The 23,154-nt window shown below is 40.3% G+C and overlaps 1 protein-coding gene across 3 annotated transcripts in view; it reads left to right on the top strand.

Moving 5' to 3' along the window:
* Window positions 1-23,154, top strand: part of COL8A1 (collagen type VIII alpha 1 chain) — a 114,575-nt gene that overhangs the window by 53,394 nt on the left and 38,027 nt on the right. Inside the window, exons 1-2 of one of the 3 annotated variants that reach the window (XM_073307778.2) lie at window positions 4,641-4,691; window positions 18,390-18,516. The exons of 1 other annotated variant lie outside the window; for it this stretch is intronic. The gene's annotated coding sequence lies outside the window, so the exon portion shown is untranslated. Of the gene's footprint in view, window positions 1-4,640; window positions 4,692-18,389; window positions 18,517-23,154 lie in introns of those variants that run through there. One more of the 3 variants, XM_073307768.1, reaches the window with a different exon arrangement.

Genomic DNA, 23,154 nt, shown 5'->3' on the forward strand with positions numbered 1-23,154 from the left:
CTGTAGTAGACTTGCTGATATGTTAAGAGTATTACAGGATCTAGAGGTAGACTTGGGAAAAAAGGAAAGTAAGAGAAATTAAACAGTGTACTATTGAAACATAGAGGACATCATTACACGTGATGTGACTACATCAGATATGGGTAAGGGTAAGAGTGATTTAACTGGGTTACCTGCACAGCAAAGTAATGTGTTCGAATGAAATTATACTGTGCAGTAATGCTATTTTTTACATCTTTCTTTAATGGATTAAACAAGATTCCTTTTTTGGCCCCACCTTCTGGGTGTGCTGCGGGAAGGGAAGCCACAAGGAGTTTCTTGCACAGACAGCCAGGCACCATACTGATGCAGGAGAGAATGCCCTGGCTACTGCTATGGCAGACACTAGCTACTATAGAAGAAATGAGGTGGGAAGTACTGGGGTAAGGGTGGGGCCAGGGCCTTCGTCTTCCCCCACCCCGCAGCCACTAAAGCTGTCCTGGCACACAGGCTTCATACACTGAAAGAGTGGTGGAGCTGCTGCTCTTGCATTTCCTGGGAGTTCTTTGCTAGTATTCTTATAGAATCAGACAAAATTAGCCCAGCAGCACCTGCTGAGGTGTGGCCTCTCCATATCTGGTCCAGCATAGGCTAGTGCTTAAAAGCCACAATTTGACCATTAAAGATTATTAAGAAATGTCACAAAGTGCGACCAGAATTATACTTGATACAAGTCCCATTTAAATGGGAAACCTTAAATTCGTGTCTGGAAATATGTCAAAGAGCATCTACAGTGATTTGTATAAAGAATGAAAGCCACTATAGCTGCAGCTGAATCTCAAGGGCCTACTCCTGCACATTGCTGGGTACCTCCAGCTTCCAGCGGAGTCAAGGGTGTTCTGAGCACCTATCAGAATCAAACCCCAAACTGGCACCTACATTTTGAACAGAGATTAAATCATCTGTATTCCTTTTGGATTCAAAGCATCCCTCCTAAACACTGACCCATCATTCACTAAAATTAAAGACCAGGGTATAAGCCAATGTCATTTTCATTGCATCTTCACAGCATTTGGTTGATTCTTCTACCTGGATGTGAATTGGCCTGACAGCCAGAGAACTACAGTTTTAAATGGACTCTGCACTCCTCCTTCAGAGCTCAGTGGGGAGCTGCATCCAATTCTCATCCCATAGTTAAATGAACCACTGAGAATCTTAACCTAGCAGTTATACTGAGCTGCAATACAGTCTAAGTGGGAACAGTGGCCTCATTCTAGCAATGCCTGAATTATATGAAATTAAGGCACCCCTAGTTTCCCAGTCTCTACATGCAGGCAGGCTGGCTTGTGTGTGCTTGGCATGACTGCCACTTCCTTCCAGCCACCAAGCCCCATGTACCTTAAAGCATTTCAGGCATCAGGTCTGACGGCAAAAATCACCCCTGGGCAAAGTGCCAACACCCTCAAAATAGGACTGAAGTGCTGCAGAGCCCTTGTGCGGTCTTCTGGGGCACTTTACCCATTAAAACCAAAAGGAAAGAGAGAACCCTGGGGTACAAACATGGGGCACTTATAGTTAGGGATCTACTTGGGTCCTGAAGCACTGGGTTGGGGAGTACATCCCACTGACCTGTTGCATGACTACCCTACCTAAACTTGGCTCACTGGTTTTCTCTGGGTGTTTGTCTCTTTGCCATCGTCTAGTCTACATTAAAGAGACTAGACGATCTGGTGCATGGAATGTAGGTAGGAACTGGTCAGAAATATTTTCTCACTGATTCTTCCCATGATTCCCACATCTTTAGAGAGGAATGGTGATTTATTGCAATGGATTTATGGTTCGTTCCATGTGATTTGTGACAAAATAAGCATAAGGCTCTTGCTCAGGTCTTCTACGTAAGTCTCACATGTGTCTGTTAAGCTAGTGAGCTGTAAACTGGAAGCACAGAACTAATCTGAATTCTTGCAGCTTGTGAAAGTTCATCTGTCAGAGCAGTTTCTTTAACAAGCACCCTGGGAATTTACTGGAAAAAATTACAACAGCATAAGCATTCCCTCAACATGCTGCAGTTTATTAAAAAAACCTTTGTTTTTATCGATTCTTTTTCAAGCACCAAACACTGACACTTACAGAGCCATGATGCTAAAACACAAAGAAGGCAAGAGAAAGAAGCAAAAGGAAAAAATATAAATATAAATAATGGGCCTGACTTTGTCGCGCAGTTTCACCTTGTGAATCAGAAATAATCCCACTAAAGTGCATGGAGTTACACCAATTTAAGTGAGAGGAGAATCAGGCTCAATATCTATGGCACGTACCATGAGAAAATAGAATTTGCACTTCTGCACCAGAATCCTAGGCTATCATAGACAATCTCCTGCTTACAGCAAACGACAGATACACGATGCTTCAGAGGAAGGGGTCTCCTTCCTCTCCTCACATCAAGACCAATGGTTTACTTAAATCCCACTTAAACCGTCAAAAAGAGATTTATACCAGCCATTAATGTCATAGTGACCGACTGTTCTTGTATTATGGGATGACATTAAAAATTGGGATTGATCAATTTTCACTATACTGTTCATAATCAAATTACAAATAAAGAGGGAGAGGGGAAACTGATATTATGCAGGCACTAGTCATGGCTCCATTATTAAACTTGAGTTCTGTTGTGCACTTACATATACAACACAAATTTGCACAGAGAATAAGAATTCAGAGTAACTCTCCTGAAGTTAATGGAGCTATTGTGAATTTATTAAAATATAGATGAACTCAGAATTGTGCCAAATATCTATAATTGTAGTATAATACACACTAGTGTGATTTGGCCAAGCATCTATAATTGTTTCATGATATATTATCTGGACAGAGTCAGGAGACAGGCAACACAGAAATAATAACTCAAACACTGAACACCTTAATAACCTGGTTTGCAGGTGTTAATCATACCCTAATAAAAAAAGAAAAGAAAGAGACCAGATAGTAATGACATGTAATAGAGATGGTGTGAACCATAAAAGCTTCAAAGACTAACTGAGATAAGCATTCAACATTGGAATGTTTGCCTGAATTAAATTAAATTTGCTCTGCAAAATGGAGCTGCAAATCTGATAAGTTTTACGGTACAACTACTGTTTTTCTTGCTTCTGATTAAAATGGAAACAGTAGAACATCTTTTCTTATAACATGGTCTCAGTACTTCCTGGGGGAACCAGGAAAGTGCAAAGGAGCACTACATGGAAGAAGGAAAAACATGTTGCCTCCACCAAGGTGTGCATAGGATGTGAGCTTCAAATTGGCTCAGATGAAAGGAAAGTGCCTGCCACTTAGATTAAGGACTAGAACTACCCAAGATGCTGCAGAAAGTCATTAATTTCAGCTCCCTGAACCACAAGGAAAATTTAAACTGGTGGGGGAAGCAGGCAATATTGCCACAGGGGCTGTACTGATTCAGTGCATCCTCCTCTGACCTGGCCACAGCCTCTCTTTGGCCAGTGCTGATCACTTTTTGGGTGGAGCTAATTCACTGTAGGTCCCTTGGTGGAGGAGTGAACAGCCAGGCTGGTGCAGTGAGTTGTAATTAACATTTCCCTGCTCAGCTTCTTCCTGCCTTCCAGCACGTTTACTGACAAGGACCTCTGCTCGTATAGATCCTCAATCTAGCTCTAAACCATTTTCAGTAGCCCCGATATGATAAAAGTCCCATAAACTATCCATAACCTGTAGGTACCATAATGGTCATTAGCCACCCCAGGTGAAATCTTGGTCTCATTGACTTCAACATGGACAGGATTTCACCACCCATCTTTTAGCAAGTGTCATTGACTTTAGTTCCAACTGTTGTCATTCTCCTTGGTGTATAATTGGCTGAAAATTATTTTCTGCTGGATCAACTTTAGGCTTCAGTCCAAGGCAAAGGTTGTGACATCTGCTCAAATGGGATTCCACACTGCTTGACTGAGTTTCCAGTTCCACTCCAAACTGTGGCTATCAATTCCTCAGTGGCTTTGGAACAAATAGAATCATAAATTGAAACTGCTTCGTATTTTATGCAGCCCCAAGCTGCAATAAGCCTTAAAAGGGGTGGATCTTCTACGGCAGCCTGCTAATGTAGAACTATTGTTTGAGTTTCTCATTTGGGGACCTACCCAATACTGGGATTTATCCAGTAGATTTCTTTGCTGGAGTGTTGCAAATGATGTGAGCAAACCATCTGGGTACAGCAGTAAGAATACTAACAAATAGTTTGGACTTTTGATGGCAACCTCCATCCCATGGTCTCAAAGCATTTCCAAATGTTGCTCCATTTAGCCTCATTACCTACCTCTCAGTGGGAGGTTGGTAAATATTATTGTCCCTATTTGATTGATGAGGAAATAGAGGCACAGAGATGTAAAGAGATTTCTCAGCATCACATAGGCAATCTGGTGCAGGTGGTCTCCTGAACTAATAACTCTGTTCTTCCTCCCTACCTAGTGCTGTCTATGTTAGGCTGACTACATTGAATACCTTTATGTATCCCCTGCAATCCATCCACATTTTTTCTTCTTTACCTCAGAATATGAGCTATTCCATAGAGAAGCCTTGGAATCGTAAAGACATTACTTTCCTGCTCGCCACGCCCAAGCTCTTTGAGTGTGTGAACTTTGCAAGAAGTTGTACTTCAGGCCAATTAATGAAGAAAAAGCTTTAAGGATTTTTTTTTTCTGGTAGGAACCATACTGATGCTTTTTTCATCTTTCTCTGATAAAGTGCTTGTTTTAGAGTCAAAGAATCATGTTGTAATATGTTAAATTTTGGAAAACAAACCACTACTAACTCCCTTCACCTCCGTTTGTACCTCTTTCCAGTACATCCAGAAACAATTTAGGCTTCTTTCTCATGCATCATAGAAGTAATCTGGAATTACTGGGTATATTTTAGGGTAAGATGTTCATAGGTATGGAATCCTGGGAATAGCATTCATCCTAATGGATGGTATTTGATATCAGTGTCACATCTGCAGTTCTACACATCTTCCCTAATCAAGCTTAATCTTAAATTTAAATTATCTAAGTCCTTGACATCACTGTTATCAAAGCCAAATATTTTAACCTCTCAGGCATCCACTTAAGCTTCCAACTATCCCGCTGAGAATTGGAACATCCCTTCAACATTGGCCAGCCCTAATACTTTTCCTAATTAACCTTATACAGTGATTAGATATGGAACCAAAGTCACGAACAAGCTTCAGTGAAAGAGAGGCTATTTAATTGGGGCTGGTCAGCTACAGCGTTTCCAACTACAGACATTAGTTCTTTGTATTGTTCCAATTCCCAGTAATCAAGGATTCTGGCAAATTCTCCTATCTCTTAGGGTTTTATACTGCCACGTATCACTATAATAACTGAGTGCCTTCCATGTAAAAATCAGTAGCAAGAGTTACATCCCTAGTGGACTTCATGGATTATTCTCTCTCTTTTTGAGGTCAAAACTCTGCTTGTTTTAGATTTTATTAGTTTCCTCTTTTTTTGTAGTTGGTGGGATTTTATTGAGTAGAAGCGGGTGTCAGTGTCATGCGTGTCTCTCTTATGACAAAAAGGTTTTTTCAGAGATGAAGATTTTTGCAGGGTTTCCTAAAGACAGTCTGGATTCAGCAGATAATCTCCAAAAGTATTTTCCTATTGCTGGATTCCTTCGACGGAGAATTCTCGAGCGCCAGCTGTCATGGGCTTTGCAATCTGTATTGTCCCCTAAGAGCAGAGCTGTCAAGGAGGTTCCTAGACTGAAATTCAGAATTGGATATAGTTGGGGCGTGATCCATTAATCGCTTTGAAACTTAGGGCAAAGGCCTTAAATTGGCTTTGAGAGCTGACTGGAAACCAATGGAAAGACCCGAGCGGGGGCCCGATATGCTCATAGTGGCCCAAGCCAGGGAGAAGGCAGGCAGCCTCATTCTGTGCCGGCTGGAGCCTATGCATTGTCTTCACATTCAGCTCCAGGTACAGTGACCTACAATAATCCAGCCTGGAAGTGACAAAATGTATGGATCATAGTAGCTAGGTCTTCATCTAGGAGGAAAGGACAAAGTTTCCCAGCAAGAACTGCTGTTGCAAATGGTTTTTAGCCCCTATATAGCATGTGTTTTCAAGATTGAAAGAGATGGGGGGAGCGGGTGTTTAACACTAGCAGTTACTTCTCTCATGCACATATAGTTTGACTATTTGATCTAGTCACATAACCCATCACCCAACTTCAGTTGGCTGCAGTGCTAAGAACAAGTAGTCCCACCTCACCCTTCTCACCATCTACAAAAGTGGCTGGTGTAAGACTCTCCTTTGTATTCATGCAAGTTAAAAATGTCACTAACTGTCTAGCATCATTAAATAGCAACCTGTTCTGATTGAATCCTACTTGGTTAAACTGAATTATACTTGACAGGATTTTTTTCTAATCTGCCTACCAGAATCATTGTCAGTATTTTACAATCTATATTTTTTACACTCACTTGGTACCTTCAGAAACTTGAGGATTACGATTAGGAACAGTCTTATCCTTTGGGATTCAAAACCTTCCTGTCCATAGCAGACAGACATTTGTCTGCAATTTGTTAGCACATCTTTATAGGAATGGTCTCAGCAATTCTTCAAGCTCTGGTCTCTTGCTGGCTTTTTACGGCACGAATTGCTTCCATAATTGCCTGCTAGCTATGCTCCTGTCCCAACGTTCTTTCTGTTCCTAAATTGGCTGTGGGAGTTCAACTAAGTGAAAGAACTTAATGTATTCTGCAGTATATGAACTGTCTGTGGCTGCATAAATATTTGAGAAGAAATGCTTCATTTAGAGACACCACTTAACATTGTCCTTTTGCCAGACCATTTTATTAATTAAAATCAGTCCAATGGCAATAGTTTTCTGAATTACTAATGCAAGATGGAGTGGACTATCATTTCTAGCCTGTAATATACTTTATCTTATGACTGCGATGTCAAGACACTTCGATGCGTCTTTGTATAGTATTACAGCTCAGTCACCTGTTAAATATTCTAATCTGAGTCTCTCTAATAAATCATTCTGAGTTGATGAAATTATGAAAAAAAATCCCATCTTGGAAGGAACACTTTACTTGTGTGCTGCATGTTCTTATTAGCTAACTACAGATTCTAAAAATAGATAGTAATTCAGTGCTTGAGAACTCCCGATACATTCCTCAGGGCTCACTAAGGCTAGTCTGAGGCCTCAAGGTACACTCCAGCTGAAATATGGTTTAAAGTGTGGGTACATTTCATGATCTTTTGAAGCATGTGAAGGTCCCTGTTCCAGTATTTGCCCTGTTGACGTTGGGCCAGGTTTGATGTTCCTATAGAGAGGATGGATGGTCCAGGGGTAGCACACTAGCCTGGCGTGTAGAATACCCAGTTTCAATTCCCTTCTCTACCACACGTCCTGTGTGACATTGAGTAAATTATTTCATCTCCGTGCCTTGGGTTCCCATCTGCAAAATGGGGATAATAGCACTCCCCTACTACACTGGGTGCTGTGAAGATAAAGACATTGAAGATTGTGAGGCTCTCAGATACTATGGAGATAGATAGATACAATCTCCATTATAGTAGCACTGAAAAAATTCTCCTAATTTCCTGTAATGGGGAAAAAACGCTTAACAGCTTGCCTTAAAAAGAGTAGCTAGCAGAGTGTGAATGATTTTGTCCTTTGCAGCCAACAGTGGGGTTTTATTCTCAAGGATGGTGTTTTTTAATATGCTGTCAGAACTTGTCACTCTCTAAACCCAAAACATTTTACTGTCTGATGGAAAGGGATAAATATAATGTTTTTTAAAATGGAATATGATTTCCTACTCCAGAGGTGGATAGAATCTGTACATCCTCTTGTGTAAGTAATGATCAACAGTTTTCATTTCATATAAAAGAAGAATGCTCCTGAAAAAAATAAATTAAACTTTTCTGCAATTTATATTTTGAGATTTGCCTGGTTTTGCTCATTCTCAGCAGTTTGGGTTTAAGGTTTAAGATACAACAAAGAATTTAGGCATATGCCTAGCTTTAAGCACGAGTATTCCTATTAAACATATGCCTAATTTTAAGTATGTGGGTAGTTCAAATCCTTTACTAATTTGCGGCCTTAGAGACTAGAACAGAAAAGAAAATTAGGCTTTACCTCTTCTATATGCTGTGAGGTTCCACAGGCCCAAAGTGTTTCTGTGCTAGCTTTCTCTTTTAGCCAGTGAGTAAAGTTACGTTACTGTGCAACAATTCAGTGATCCGGGTATTGGCAACGAGGAATGCAATTTGTGTTTCCTTCTCTGTGTGTGCGCGCACACCTGCCTGCCTGCACTAAAAATTGGGGTAATCACCAGAAATCCTGTCATCTATGCAGTTAACACAATATGTAATCTTTCTGCATGAGAACACCAGGTAAAAATATTAGACAGATTCAATTTGTATTTATGATCTCTACAATAATTCCCTTGAATAGGCTAGCCAGCAATTAGTACAGTACTTGTACTTATAATTTATCCTTTCAAGACAATGACAGGGAAGTGTTTGATCTGAGAGTGGGTAGTTTAAATAAGCAAATAAATAAAAACAGCAAGAGTTGGATAGTACCAGTCAGAGCTGGCTACTGCTGTGGTTAAGGACCTGGATCTGGCGAATACTGGCTACAACAGATACTTTCAAGTTATGTGTTTTGATTTTATTAAGATATATCAAAAATGTGCATTTCACTAAATTTTTCCTTACAAGAGTAGATATAATTCCAGAAGGGATGGTTCCAAAATGATGGTTTGTTGAATGTAACAAATAAGGAAATGGAGAGGTTTATTTAAAGAGGCATACAAAAATAACCCAGCAATAATTCCACCATATCATTTACACCTAATCTTTCTTTTTAGAGGTACCTTTCACAGAGCTGACCAAGATTGACTGGTGCTAGTCAACCCAATTAATGTATTGGGCAATTTAAAAATTGGAACTGGGGAAAATTTCAGCTAAGAAATCAACAGTCACACCAGGGCACAGATTTCATTACAAAACACAAAACTCAGCCTAGGTGCATTGAGTACAGACACATCATACACACAGCTATGTGCAGGTGTGCCCACACACAGATATGCAGGGATATAGAATTTTAACTTGGAAGGCCTAGAAGAATTAAGATTCAACAACCCTAATTGCTCCATTTAAGCTTCCTGGCACCTTGAGTCCTTAATTACCCTCGATAATTCAGTGTGCTCCTCTGAAACTCTAGAGCCATTCAAATAGAATTGTGGGGTTGGCGATGTGCGCTCTATCCCTGTCTGTCTGTGTTTGTTGGAAGGTCACCGTAGCCATAAGCTATTGTTTCTGAAGATCTCTTGGGAACTCATCTAACATCTCCTTGGGTACTGTGACTGAGTGTCACTTCCATGTAAATATCTCATAAGTAGCCAGATTGTGCCACAAGAATAAATTGTTTTACGGAATTTCTACGGAGTCCAACAGCCTAAAGGAAATGTAACATCTGTGCCTGCATGTCAGCAAGTCACACACACATGCCAGCTGCTGATTTCTCCAGTAGTCTTATCACAAGGAATTCAGGGTCAGTTTTTTAAAAGTATTCGGTACCTAAAGATGCAGATTGGCATCTAGTGAGACTTGTGCCTAGGTGCCTAACTTCTATTGATTTTTAGCTCTAAGTTACTAGAGCCAAATGAAAGGAAATATATTTTGTGCTTATAATTTTAGATCGGGATGAAATACTGTGTTAACTGAGTAAGAAAGGGGAATTACGCTGAGACAATGAGGCAAATGTAGTAAAAGGAACTTCTTGCTTTCATTGGCATAAATTAAGATTTTTACAGCTAAATTCTGAATGATTTTATCCATGGAATGCACTCACTAAAGTCTATAGGAGCTGCATCATTAAAGCCACCCATTTAGTTCTGAAATTTTAATCTTTAATTTTTCTTGCTGTTTTAGTGTAAGTTTTGTTTCCAGTTCCTATGTTTAAATTCTTCTGCGCAGTATGAAAAAAAAATTATAATATAAATCTGTCCAGACTGGGGCAACATGCCACTATTAACAGTTGCTCTTGTCTTCATTTTAGAAGGGGTCGGATTTTTACATAGGAACTGCAAAGGCAGAGTATTTGGTAGTGGTTAGAGCAAGGAACTGGGATTCAGGAGTCATTGGATGAGTTGCTGGATCTGCTATTGATTCATAGTGTGATGTGGGGCAAATCACCACCTTTAAACAAAGATAACGTTTACCTACCTCATAAGGGTGTTGTCAGACTAATATCATTAATATCGGTTTAAAATACCTAATGAAAAACATGGTCTTGCTCTAATTCAACAAGGCACTTATGCATGTGCATTATTTTAAGTATGTGAATGGTCCCACTGAAGTAATCCAAATCCAGGACATAAAAATGACCACTCACATGCTTAAATTCCCTGTGTGCTTAAATACCTTGCTGAACTGGGGCCTTCAGAGTATTATTCTTCTTTCATGTTCATATCCGAAACATCCATTGCTCATCTAGAAAGAAATTCTCACAGCTTTCTTTTAACACTGAACAAAATCTGGGCCCAAACTACAAGGTGCTGAGCACCTCTTGAGAACTGCGGTTGTGCAGGGACTCAGCACGCAGCTGGATTGGGCCTCCTCTATGTAGACATTGGGTCAAAAAGAAGAAATATGCTAAATGGCAAGAAAAAAAAACTTACGTCATGCAGTGGTGATTCACAATACAGGCATTGTTATCACTGGATCACATAACCTGGAACGATTAATGCCTTGTTTTAGTTTGATGGCATGCAGAAGCACAGTCCAATGCCTGATGTTACCCATCCTATTTATCGTCTCTCTTCACTAAATAGAGAAGCAAGGTACCTTTCCTTATCCAGCCAAATCAAGACATGTATGAAGCATTAGTAAAATACCTCTAAGAGGTGATTAGCAGGATTCTTTTCAAAGAGCAAAATATGTGGAATTCTTTTTGCAGAACAAAAATCTGATAAATTTAACAGGGTAACTGTCTGGACAATTCTCTCTTTTTTTGTTTGTTTGTTTTGTTTTTTTTAAGTAAAAAGTGACAGTCATGGCATTATCTTTGCTCATCATTTCAGATGCAGTCATGCGAAATGCTTTCAACTCTATTTCATATATTTTTGCAAAAGAAAATGCAAAAATGCCTTTCCCTGTGTTGTTTAAACTCCTGGTTCTGGTTCCAGTATCTCAAAGTCTTGACAATAATTGCAATATTGCATGCTGCCAGCATTTGCAAATTCAGTACAAACCTCTTTATATTGATTTCACACTTTTTTTAAAAAAAATAAAGTGAGGGGTTTGCACCTGGATAGATGCTTATGTTTTTGCATCATGAAGCACTAAGGATCTTGAGCTGCACTGATTTCTACCCTCCGTCTCATTTCTCTTATGGTTTAAACAAAACAGTAATGTGACTTTATCGGTCATAAGCAATTCTAGTGTTCTCCTAGAATTTGGTGTGCATCTAGAGGGAAGCTTCACAGTTACATAAAACAGGTTTCAGAGTGGTAGCCATGTTAGTCTGTATCAGCAGAAACAATGAGACGTCCTTGGGGCACCTTAGAGACTAAGAAATTTATTTCGGCATAAGCTTTCATGCATCTGTTGAAGTGGGTTATAGCCCACGAAAGTTTATGCCCCAAAGAATTTGTTAGTCTCCAAGGTGCCACAAGGACTCCTCGTTGTTTTTGTAGTTACATAAAGGTTTGTGTTTCTATGACGGGGGAAGAAATTCAGAGGTTGTGAAGGAAGCAAAGACACCGAAAAAGGAATGTGATTTGCAAACAAGAGCAAATTATGTGTATTCTCACCCTTAAATATTACAAACCCTTTAAAAATAATGTTCAATTTATATCTGCTTATTACCAGCACTAAAAATTACAGTTGAAAGTGCAAATACCAGTTCTATGATGTATACATTTTGTGGTGCAGTTTACAAAATCTTCCATATGGTGCCACTTCTGAAAAATGTGGCTGTATATACATCTTCCTCCAGCTTTTCTTCACACTCAGTCTTATATTCCTCAGCAGTTCTTATTCAGAAAAAAGTTCCTGCTGAAGTCAATGGGAAGGTTGCTATGTAAGCACCCGACTGCATTTGGCCCTATTTTGCCCCATAAAAGAGAACAGTATTTCAATCTAGATTACTTCTATTTCAGGTTAAAAGAAACAAAGATGTAGATGGCTTGATTCAGTGAAAGCACTTAAGCATGTGCTTAACTGGGATTTAATCACATGCAGTACAACAAATATGTGAGTGGTTAGCTGAATCGGTGTCATACTGTCTTCCATGAGAGAGAGGCTAGTGACCTACTCTGACTTTCAGAATTCAAACTGAAAACACAAAATATCAGCTGCCTCACCCAGCTACCATTTGCAGCCGGCAGAGAGATCCCAGTGATTAAAGGTGCAGTACAAAAAAAAAAAAACAAAAAAAAACCAGGGATTACCTCATTTCTCCAGTTACACATCTACATAAAACATACCTACAGATATAGACCTAGCAGATGAAACAGTGCAAACAGGTGGTCTTGTACTTATGTTTCTTCTCCAGAAGCCCTTTTATTCCCCCCCATATCCCATGACTATTTCTCCTTGTGTCCACCAGAAAGGAACCGCGTCAAGGTTCTGTCCCCTAAGACCAAGCCCTCTGCCTACTCTTTTCCAAATCACCCAGGACAGCCTTCATCCTGTTGTCATGAGCTGCAGCTGACAAAGTCATTGGCATTATTGGTCTAGCTCTGTTATAGTAGAAACCCTCACAAGCTTTTTCTCATATTATAAATAAATAAACTTTAATTTAATTATAATGTTTCAATTTTAAAAAGAAGTTAAATGGAAGGATGTCTTTGTCCTGAAACTGATTCCTACATCTATGCATATAGACACGATACTCAATATAATTAGAGAATGGCTCAAAGTAGAAAGCTCCAAACACCCATGAATTTTGGGCCTGGGCCTACTCTCAGAGAAATCAGTGGAAGTTTGGATTGAGGGCAGGAGCAGGTCATTTGGCTGGGAAAGTTTGGATATGAATTTGTGACTGGCTTTCACCTTTCTGAAGGGCTGAACCAAACCCCTGCAAACTGTGGGCAAGGTTAGATCCCGAGCTGAACTTTGGAGCTCAAAACAATGAATGAACATAGATTCACTCTACAAAGGATTGAGTATCTCAGCTGTTCAGATGAGGAAGCCTACTTGGCAGGATATAAGGCTGAGAGGCAAACAGCAATCAGGGAGCAGAAGATGCATCTCCAAGACCCAGAAATGAGACAGAACTGGTGCCAATTCACATCCCTTTATCCTACTCAAAGGGATGAAACACATTAAGTACCCAAGTATTGTACATTATTTTATCTTCTATCCCTTGAGTGGGATAAAGGGGTGTGACACTGGCTTTTGTGTTACTTTCTTCCCTTGGCTATTTGAAATACACATACTGTATTCGGACAGGTTTCAGAGTGGTAGCTGTGTTAGTCTATATCAGCAAAAACAATGACATGTATCTGATGAAGTGGGTTATATCCCACAAAAGCTTATGCCCAAAGAAATGTGTTAATCTTTAAGGTGCCACAAGGACTCCTCGTTGTTTATATTGTATTCTGTCCATTTAAAATATGACTTTACTTTTCTCATCTTTGTTCTGTTTGCAAGAGGCAATGGATGTCTGTTGAGCCCCTTTTTCAAGCTCCTTTCATCTCTGCTGCCTCTTGGCATAGGGATGGAATGGGGGATTCTGCCCTCTACAATCTTCTCTTCCATATTCTCTCCCTCCACTTTTAAGAAAGTGCAGTAGAAAGCTTTTAAACACAGATAACCTGATAGTACCAGTATATCACTCTTAGCACAGCTATTCCTTTAGGATTTATGCGTGCCACAGGCGTTTGTAACGTCTTGTCACATCTCTTCATGCACTAGTTTAATCTCCTATTAAATGTTAACTTTCTGTGCATATTTTTCAAAGAACACTTAGAAAAAACTTCCAACACCGTAGCAATGTATATTGAGCAATGCAATCATAGCTGCACAAGTGCTGAGGGGGAAAGGCAATAAGTTATCTGCTGAAAGCTGACCGTCTCTCTCTCACACATGCAAGCAATCTAACCCTTTGCTCCGCTCAGGTGGCACAAAGAGGCAGGAAAGCAGCCATATATGTCCAGCTGGAGATTTCCCAGTCAACTCCTATGCAACCCCTAGCACAGAGGGTGTGTTGGGGGTTGGGGATCATGCTCTGGCAATAGCTGCTTGGAAGATGGCCCCTTGGGGGAGCCAGTCAGTCACAATAAAGTAGAGCTGGGCTGCTCTAACCAGCTATGGGACTGGCATAGAACTAGTCCCAGAATCAAGAAGCAGCAGCTGGCTCCCTTGTCGGCCCCACTCTCAGCTGTGGAAGCTGGGTGCAGCTGAGATTCTCGGCCAGAAAGACGAGAATGCCTTTGGGAAAGTCAGGTTCTACATATACCATTGAACCCCAGGCTGGGGGAGTTTTCTATTATTCTTTTCTGCACATTAACTTGTTCTGATTTCGGATGATAAACATTATTACTTGAATGGGGGAGGGAGGAACAGTGCCTGTTCTATGTCTGGTAAATTGTCCCACTTGCTGTAGATCCTCAACAATGTGATAACCCAAAAAGGAGGTTCAGATTACTTTGGATAAGTGCCCAAAAGTTTGGATACTAAACTGAAGCTCTTTCTATATCTCGGAGTCTGCACAGACTAGAAGTCTCATTGTCTGTCTGTCTGACTCACTGTCACAGATTAGGACATTTTGTGTCTAGCTTAAGTTACTCATTATGGTATATGGTCATATACAATCGGATTCATTTAAAAAAAAATCAGCATTTACCAAAAGTTACCACCCCTCAGTTTATGAGCATAGAAATTCAGAGACTCAGAATTCTGGGTTTGATTCCAGGTTCTGGAAGGGAGTGGTTATAGGCACTTCTGATCCTGTCCCCATCCTGACCCTCCCCCCACCCACCCACTCACTCCTGTCCAGCCCCTCCCTCTGTCCTCTGGCTTCAATACCCCTCTTCTATTAAGCTCCCCCTCCCATTCTCTGGCTCCATCCCCTGCGTGCCAGCAGGAGATGCATTGAGAACACAGGAGAGACAGGTGTCCTTAAGTCTCTGACTGCCAGATGCTGGGAATGGATGATGGGATAGATCATTTGATAATTGCCCTGTTCTGTTCATTCCCTTTGAAGCATCTGGCACAGGCCACTGTCAGAAGACAGGAAACTGAGCTAGGTGGACCACTGGTCTGACCATTCTTATGTTCTTATGACAGACTCCCTCCTCTCTGTTCCTGCGACTAGGTGCCAGACACAGGAAGGAATAATTGCATGGAAAGTCCTGCTCAGTCCCTGCCATCCTAGGCTGGAACATGCTTAGTACAGATGGAATCTTATAAGAAGTTATTTGACAAACTCTAATGAGTCTCTCCTAAGCATGTGCAACCTGTGATTTTCAGAGGCTTATAACTTGGTCAAATCTGGGTGCATTTTCACAGAGATAAAATAAAAGCACATTCTTGACATCAGGACAATCCCCCTTGCCCCATTTCAAACTCTTGTTCCAAACTCCAAGATGCTAGAGACGCTCAACAAAAAGAAATCTCATTCTCAAGAATGAACCATTTTTGCTGAAACTTTCAAAAAACAAATTCAGTCTGAGGCAGACACCTGGAATGGGGTATTTCAGTCAGAAAGATTAAAGTTTGGCAAAATTATAAGCAATTGAAAACAGGGTGTTATAATGGGAAGTATTAGGCAACCTTAACAAAAGCAATTGCTACCAGCTCTGCCTATACTAAAATAGATTAAACAGATAACCCTGATTAGATAGATAGGTAACTGTAACAGGATAAATATATTCAAAGTGGGCGGGAAAAAGTTTGAGTTAAAAGGAAGTCAAGTTATTTTCTGTTTTAAAAGATAAAATTGGGAATGGGTTTTGTCTTTCTGCCTACTCCCAAAATCTTCATATATTTAGGGATGCTTTAAGATACTGGTTTTCATTTGTATCTCCCCATAGACTTTAAGATCAGAAGGAACCATCATGACCATCTCGTCTGACCTCCTGCACATTGCAGGCCACAGACCCTTACCCACCTATTCCTGTAATATATACCTAACTTCTGGCTGAGTTTCTGAAGCCCTCAAATAATGATTTAAAGACTTCAAGTTTCAGAGAATCTGCCATTTACTCTATGCAAACTAGCAAGCAACCAATGCCCACACTTCAGAGGAAGGAAAAAAAAACAAAACGAAACAAAAAAACCAGGGTCTCTGCCAATCTGACCTGAGGGAAACTTCATTCCCAACCCCAAATGTAGTGATCAGTTAGACCCTGAACATGTCAGTAAGACCCACCAGCCAGAAAGGGAGGAAGTATTCACTGTAGTAACTCAGAGGCCTGCCCACCTAGTGTCTCATCTCTGGCTGTTGGAGATATTTGCTGCTAGCAGTCGCAGATGGGCCCATGCCATTGTAGGCAGTCTCATCTGATCATTCCCTCCATAAATTTATCAAGCTGAGTCTTGAAACCAGTTAAGTTTTTTGCCCACATTGTTCTCCTTAGAAGTCTGTTCCAGAATGTCACTCCTTTGATCGTTAGGAACCTTCATCTAATTTCAAATCTAAACTTGTTGAGGGCCAGTTTATATCCATTTGTTCTTGTACCAACACTGGCCCTTAACTTTAAACAACTCCTCTCCTTCCCTGGAGTTTACCCCCCTGCTTTATTTATGTTTGCATAGCTAGTAATGTGCTATAGCTAAAAAGGAGACAAAATAAGAAATATATTTTGAAAAGTGTTCAGCTTTAGTATATTATTGGTTCTATAGAATCTCCTAGTACTTAGATTTTAAAACAAATTCATGACTCTTGACAATGTAAAGATGGGCCAGGAACATTAGAGACTTGGAAGAAGTGTTTTCCATTTCCTTTCATGTGGTTTCATGGCAGCCAGCCTTAATGTTCTGCTGGAATTGGGCTAGAAAATGAACCATCCGTGGGAAGCAGAGTCTTATTTGTTTGCTTTTCTAATTTACCAAACATTTACTTATTGTAATAAGAGCTGCTAGGGAATTTTTTAACTTTTTTTTTTTAAACCAAAAAGTCCCCTGCTGATTCATCAAAACCAAAACTGTTAATGAAACAGGGTCAGTTTGATGAATCTCCTGCATCAAAATAATATTGAGAACAAGTTTTAAAATTATCAAAAATGACCGGTTTCTAATGTCAAGATGATTTTTTGTTTTGAAATTTTAGTAAATTTAGACTAAAAATAGTTAAAGAAGATCAAAATTGAAATTAAACATTCCAAGATTAACAAAATGAAATGTTTTGATTGACCCAAACCAAAAATATTTTTTGATTTTCAGTTGCCGAAAAATTCAGATTTTAACTTTTCATCTGATTTGGGAGAGGAAAATTTTTCAATATCTCAAATGCTTTTGAGGGATGGAAAAATCAGTTTCTTGCCCTCCTCTAACTGAAATATGGAAATTGAGCTGCTAAAGAAGAGATCATTAATTATCATTATTGTAATCTTTTTAAGACCTCAGTCCTGCAAGGTGCTGAACTCTCTGACCTTGATCTAGCAAAGCACTTATGCATCTGCAGTTTCATTGAAGTCAGTGCTCAGTAATTTGCAGGACTGAATCCACAGGTTGAGTCAAAGTTCACTGAAGTTGAGGGATTCTCTTAATTGACTTCAGGGGATTTCGTGTCAAACCCCTACCACATCACTCAATAGTATGGACATCTAAGCTTTCAGGTAACTCAGCTTTTGTGAGAAATTCACAAAATCCAATTCAAGAGCGATAGTGTTTTGCCACTGTTAATGGGGGACTTTCAGAGGCAAAAACATTATTAAAAAAGTGACAATGACCTACTATCATTAATTTTTGTCTTAAAACTAATGACAATAAGCCATTACCTTAAAACGGACTTAAATTCTTTTGCATTCTGAAAAAGAAGCAGTGCACGCTCAGTTTTATTAAAGGAGAGCTCAGTGGTTAAATACTGGCATTCTCTTGTTGCCTGAATGTCCAGCATCCTCATACTTAGAGTTTAGTCCAGCAAGGCGCCAAGCATATCACACAGAGATCAAAGCCTCTGAAGAACCAGTGTCTTTTCCGAGCACAGTGCACACACAAGAGTCATGTGCTTTTATTGAGGTAAAGAACATAATGGAATATTGCCATCTGTTTCTTAGCCACTTGGATTTGAAAATCTTGGTCAATGTTTCTTGATGTCTGTGCAAAAAGAATAATACTTTATGTTATTTGTTATTGAGAGTGCCCGTATCTTTATTTAATGGTCTAAATTCTAACCTGATGTTTTAAAATACAACTAACTTTTTGTAGGTGCGGATTTGGAATCAACAAAATATCTTACTCCACTGACCTAAAGCAGACACGGAATCCAGGCCTCTTAAGGTGAACCACAAGTGCCTTTGATCCACTTGTACTGCCCTTTCCCAAAAATCTAAATGTAAGTATACCCAGTTTTGACACTCCAAATGACCTATCCACAATGACTAAGCCTGAACACAATTGGTTAAAGGCTCAAGCAGTCATAAAATAATCACTTGGGTCTTCCACAGGACTTGCTAAGTTACTCAAGTGTTTGCCATATGCTGTTTGAAGTTCAAGTAGAAATTTCTCCACTACAAAACGTCTGTGCACTCAATCTCAGTATGATTTTTTCAAAGAATTAAAGAAAATACCCCATTGGGGAAATCTCTTAAATTCAAAGTGAGAAAAAAAATATAATTTGTAGCTCTTCGTGTAACTGTTAGACTTTTTTGTAACATTTTGCATTTTCTCCTGCTTGTTTAAAGGATTCTATTAATATTTTCTCGGGTTAGGGAGGGATCAGTTACGGGCTTCATTGGGAAAGGATTTTTTTCTATTGAGAAGGGTAGCATGCACAGTAATTTTCTCTTGGGCTGACTTAGGGCTCTTTAGAATCTAGTGTATCATGATTATTATATACTTATGATATCCATACTGTGTGTGAGAGTCGGTGTATAAAAATCACACAGCAGCAGCACTCTAATGTTGAATATCTCTGAGTAACAGCAAGTAGATGGTAAACATCATTTTGAGCTTCAATGGAAAAGTTTCTTACAAGTAGACATTAGCTCATAGTATCCACAGGTCATGACTATTATGTATTCTCAAATGTGACTTTTGGAACTAAAAATCATTGTTGCCTAATAAGATACATTATTATTTTATTTAATTTAAAAAAATCCATTTGTTGAGAATGAATCATGTAAATACCTCAGATGTTTCAGTATAAGAGAAGGAAAAAGCACATTTGATTGTTTTGATCTTTTATAGAAAAAGGTCCAATAGAATTTAATTGGGATGAAACCAACAGCTTACTATAAAAATAACTCTAAAAACATATAGAGCTATGTCCTCAGCCTTGGTTAGAGACACACACACTTTTTGCACCTGTTCTACCTCCTCAGATACAGAGGCAGGGCCAAAGTGTTGTGCAATCCTCAGTCAATGGAGCTGTCCCCACTGACCATCCCACTCAGTGGGACTTAGTGGCCCTATGTCCTACCTGGCCCTAAAAGAGGGGGGAACAGAAAGGTGGATCTCTCTCACAGCTTTGTGAGCTTGGTGCAACTGAAGGATCCAACCCCAAAAATTTAATAGACAATGAGATCCTTTCTACAGAACGTTTGAAACCTCCTATTGAATTTATTAGGCCTTTCAAACCTTGATCCAAAATATAGTCAAAGCCAATGAAAAGATCCGCCAGTAGGAATTGGATTGGCCTCTTATTACCTAGCTATACATTTCTAGAGAGAGGTTGGTTAAAATATTATAAAGACAGGTTATTTTCTAGCCAATTTCATAGGAGTTTTCCATAAGGATGCTACCGTGTTATTCTTAAAAGTGGTTATATAAGAACTAGTGAATATTTCATCGGACAGCTAAAAATAAGAATATTAGCACATAGTTCTTTTCATCAATAAATTTCAACATGCTTTGCAAAGATGAGTAAGCATCATTATCCCCATTTTACAGAAAGGGAGGCTGAAACACAGTTTCAATGACTTGTTCAATGTCTCAACAAGTCAATGGCAAAGATGGGAACAGAACTCAGTTATTGTGTCTCCAGTCTAATGCTTTATCTACAGCACTGTGTTAAGATGATCAAAATTAATGCCTTCTCTTTTCAGAAACATGTACATAAAGTAGAATAGCATTGTACATTTTCAAAATTTTAGTGAAAAATTAAGAAAACTACCATTTCCCCCCTTTTTCTGACCTGTTCCAGTGCACAGAAATACACCTAAGTTCAGATCTTGATAGAAACCTGGCCAGAATTCAAGGACATTTAGATATAGAGCCTGAAATAAAGCCCTAGCCCTATCTTCATAGGCAGTCCCGAAAATTTTCAAGCTTGGGTATCAGCTGGTGAAGATGTTTGAAAGGCATTTGGATCCAATAGAATTTCTGAGCTCCAACCAAAACCAACATTTTAATTGTTTCAACTGAAAAGGGGTAGGGGGTGACTCAGCAAGTGGGTTTCCTGTAACTAAATATCCCCCCAAACAGTTCTGCTGGGTTTCCTTTATAAAATACAAAATATAACATATGAATCTTCCTTAATCGCCGGCACTTATTTTAGTATGTCATTTTAAATGCAAAACAGGAAAAGGATGCTCAGAAGAAACCCTTGGGGATATCAAAATATTGTTTGATGACAGTTTTAAATGCTTGACATAATAGTTTTATATGTAATATCAATCACCTGAAAGTAATTTCTAGACTAGGAGATTTAGGTTCTTCAAGTAATAAAGTATTTTAAAATGCAATTATGCGTGCATCTCACTTGTTTCAAATTACCTATGCTTTATTCTACTACGGTGTTAGCCCTACTCAGCTGTCACTAAGTGAACTTTTTTTTTTTTAATTAAAATATTTGAAAAAGGCCATTGAAATGGTGGAGGGAGGGCAATCCGAAAAATGGCCAGGATGAATAAATTTAGCTTCCCAGACATTCTAATTTAATCCACAAAGTAGAAGGAAAATATATTGGGTCAAATGCAGATATGCTATGGATGATGGGGAAAGTAGCTGTAAGTGTCTGGGGGTCTTAAACTGGTTTAATTTACCTGCCCAGAATGAGATGTTTAAGTGGAGAGTAGGGCAATTGCAATTTATGTATCCTTATGGCCTCCTGTCGATTTCTTTTTCGAAGGAACTCTCCTCTGTGGCCCCTTAGCATACAGGTTTCACCAATTCAGTCCCCTCTGTTATATTCATCACCTTGTCTCCATTCAAATCCGGCTTCTTTGCCAATACCCTAATGAAGTTTAGTTTGCCCTGTCTTCTTTGTCTTTCTCCTTCAGGCTCTGGTCCTGTGTTAAGATCAACTCGTGCTACGTGACATTCAATGGGACTTAGTCACTTTTGAAAGAGACAGATTCCTAAATCACTTGAGTACTGAACAATTTATCCCAGATATCCGACTCCCATTGACTTTATATAGGAGTTGGGACCTAACTCCTTTAGTCCTTCTTGAAAATCCCAGCCTTATACTCCTCTCACTGGTACTAGTTGGAAGAAAATTAAAGGGTAATTAGAAAAAGAAAAAAGTTGAGTAGGAGGGAGGAATAAATGGTCTCTTTCCCCCTCAATTCAAGCAGTGCTGTGAAATAGTTTAGAAATACAGTCCCCTTTTCTCATTGGTGAACGTGTTTCCTTCCTCAGCCAATGCAGAGGTTATTGTGAATAATCACAATGTGCTTTTTTTTCTTGGTCACTTAAACACATTTAAAACAGATGCAAATGGAAAAGGCACAAAACAGACTCTGCTACCACTTGGTGAGGATACAAAGGTACCTCATGAGTGTGCAGTAGATGGGATGCAAATTACAGGTACAAATCCTCTTCTTCACTCTTTGCAGAAGCAAAACACCCCGACAGCAGAGCAGTGCAGTTATACTGCCAAGGGAAGAAGGCAGGGGGTTGGTGGGGATTTGGGGAGGCTCTATGTCTGCCTGCTGCTCTCACAAAGAGGAGGGTCATGGGGAGGGAAGGAAGGAAGGACGGACGGTCGGTCGGTCTGGAGGGACCTACTGCTCCAAGAATCCTCTACTTCTCCCCACATTGAGACAGATACAGAGGCTTTTGCAGTCAATACAATGGAATAGTGGCCTTGCAGTGACTGTTTTTCTTAGTCTCTAAGGTGCCACAAGTACTCCTTTTCTTTTTGTTTTTCTTCAGTGCCCTGACAGGAGGCCACTGATACCCCCAGCTAAATTTCTTAGGATTTTAGCCCCCCCCCCGATCGCTAAGGGGACTGGGGTGTAGGAGGGGGTGAGGGCTCTGGGGTGGGGCCAGGGCTGAGGGGTTTGTGATGCAGGAGGGGGCTCCAGGCTGGGGGGGAGGAGGAGGAGGAGTGTAGGAGGGTGCTGAGACCGAGGGGATTGGAGAGCAGGAGGGGGATCAGGGCTGGGGCAGGGGTTTGGGGCCCTGGAGGGGGGTCAGGCATGCAGGCTCTGGCCAGCACTTACCTCAAGCAGCCACCATGCCATGCGGCTCCTGGGAAGCAGCCACCATGCCATGCGGCTCCTGGGAAGCAGCCACCATGTCCTCCTTCAGCTCCTATGCAGATACGTGGCCAGCTGGCTCTGTGTTCTACCCTGTATGCAGGCACCACTCCCGCAGCTCGAATTGGCCAATGGAAGCTACGGGGGCACTGCTTGGGGCAGGAGCAGCATGTAGAGCCCCCTGGTTGCCCCTATGCATAGGAGCTGGAGGAATATGGTGGCTGCTTCCCGGGAGCTGCGTGGCACAGAGGCTGGGAGGGAGCCTGCCAGCTCCACTGTGCGGCGACGCCAACCCGACAGTCAATGGTCCAGTCAGGGGTGCTGACCAGAGCTGCCAGGATCCCTTTTCAACTGGGTGTTCTGGTTGAAAACCAAAACGCCTGGTCACTGTAGGTTCTGGGTACTTTGAAGTGTATGGTTTGTTAACAGGTCATTCAGTAATAGCAGAACATAGAGAAAACAGAGGTGCAGTTAGGAGTTAGTAGCTATGGAAAAAGCATATGCAGTACAATGACCAAGGAAGGATAACGCTTTAAGTGCAACTTCTC

This window comes from Lepidochelys kempii, chromosome 1, assembly GCF_965140285.1.
Source record: "Lepidochelys kempii isolate rLepKem1 chromosome 1, rLepKem1.hap1, whole genome shotgun sequence".
NCBI lineage: Eukaryota > Metazoa > Chordata > Testudines > Cheloniidae > Lepidochelys > Lepidochelys kempii.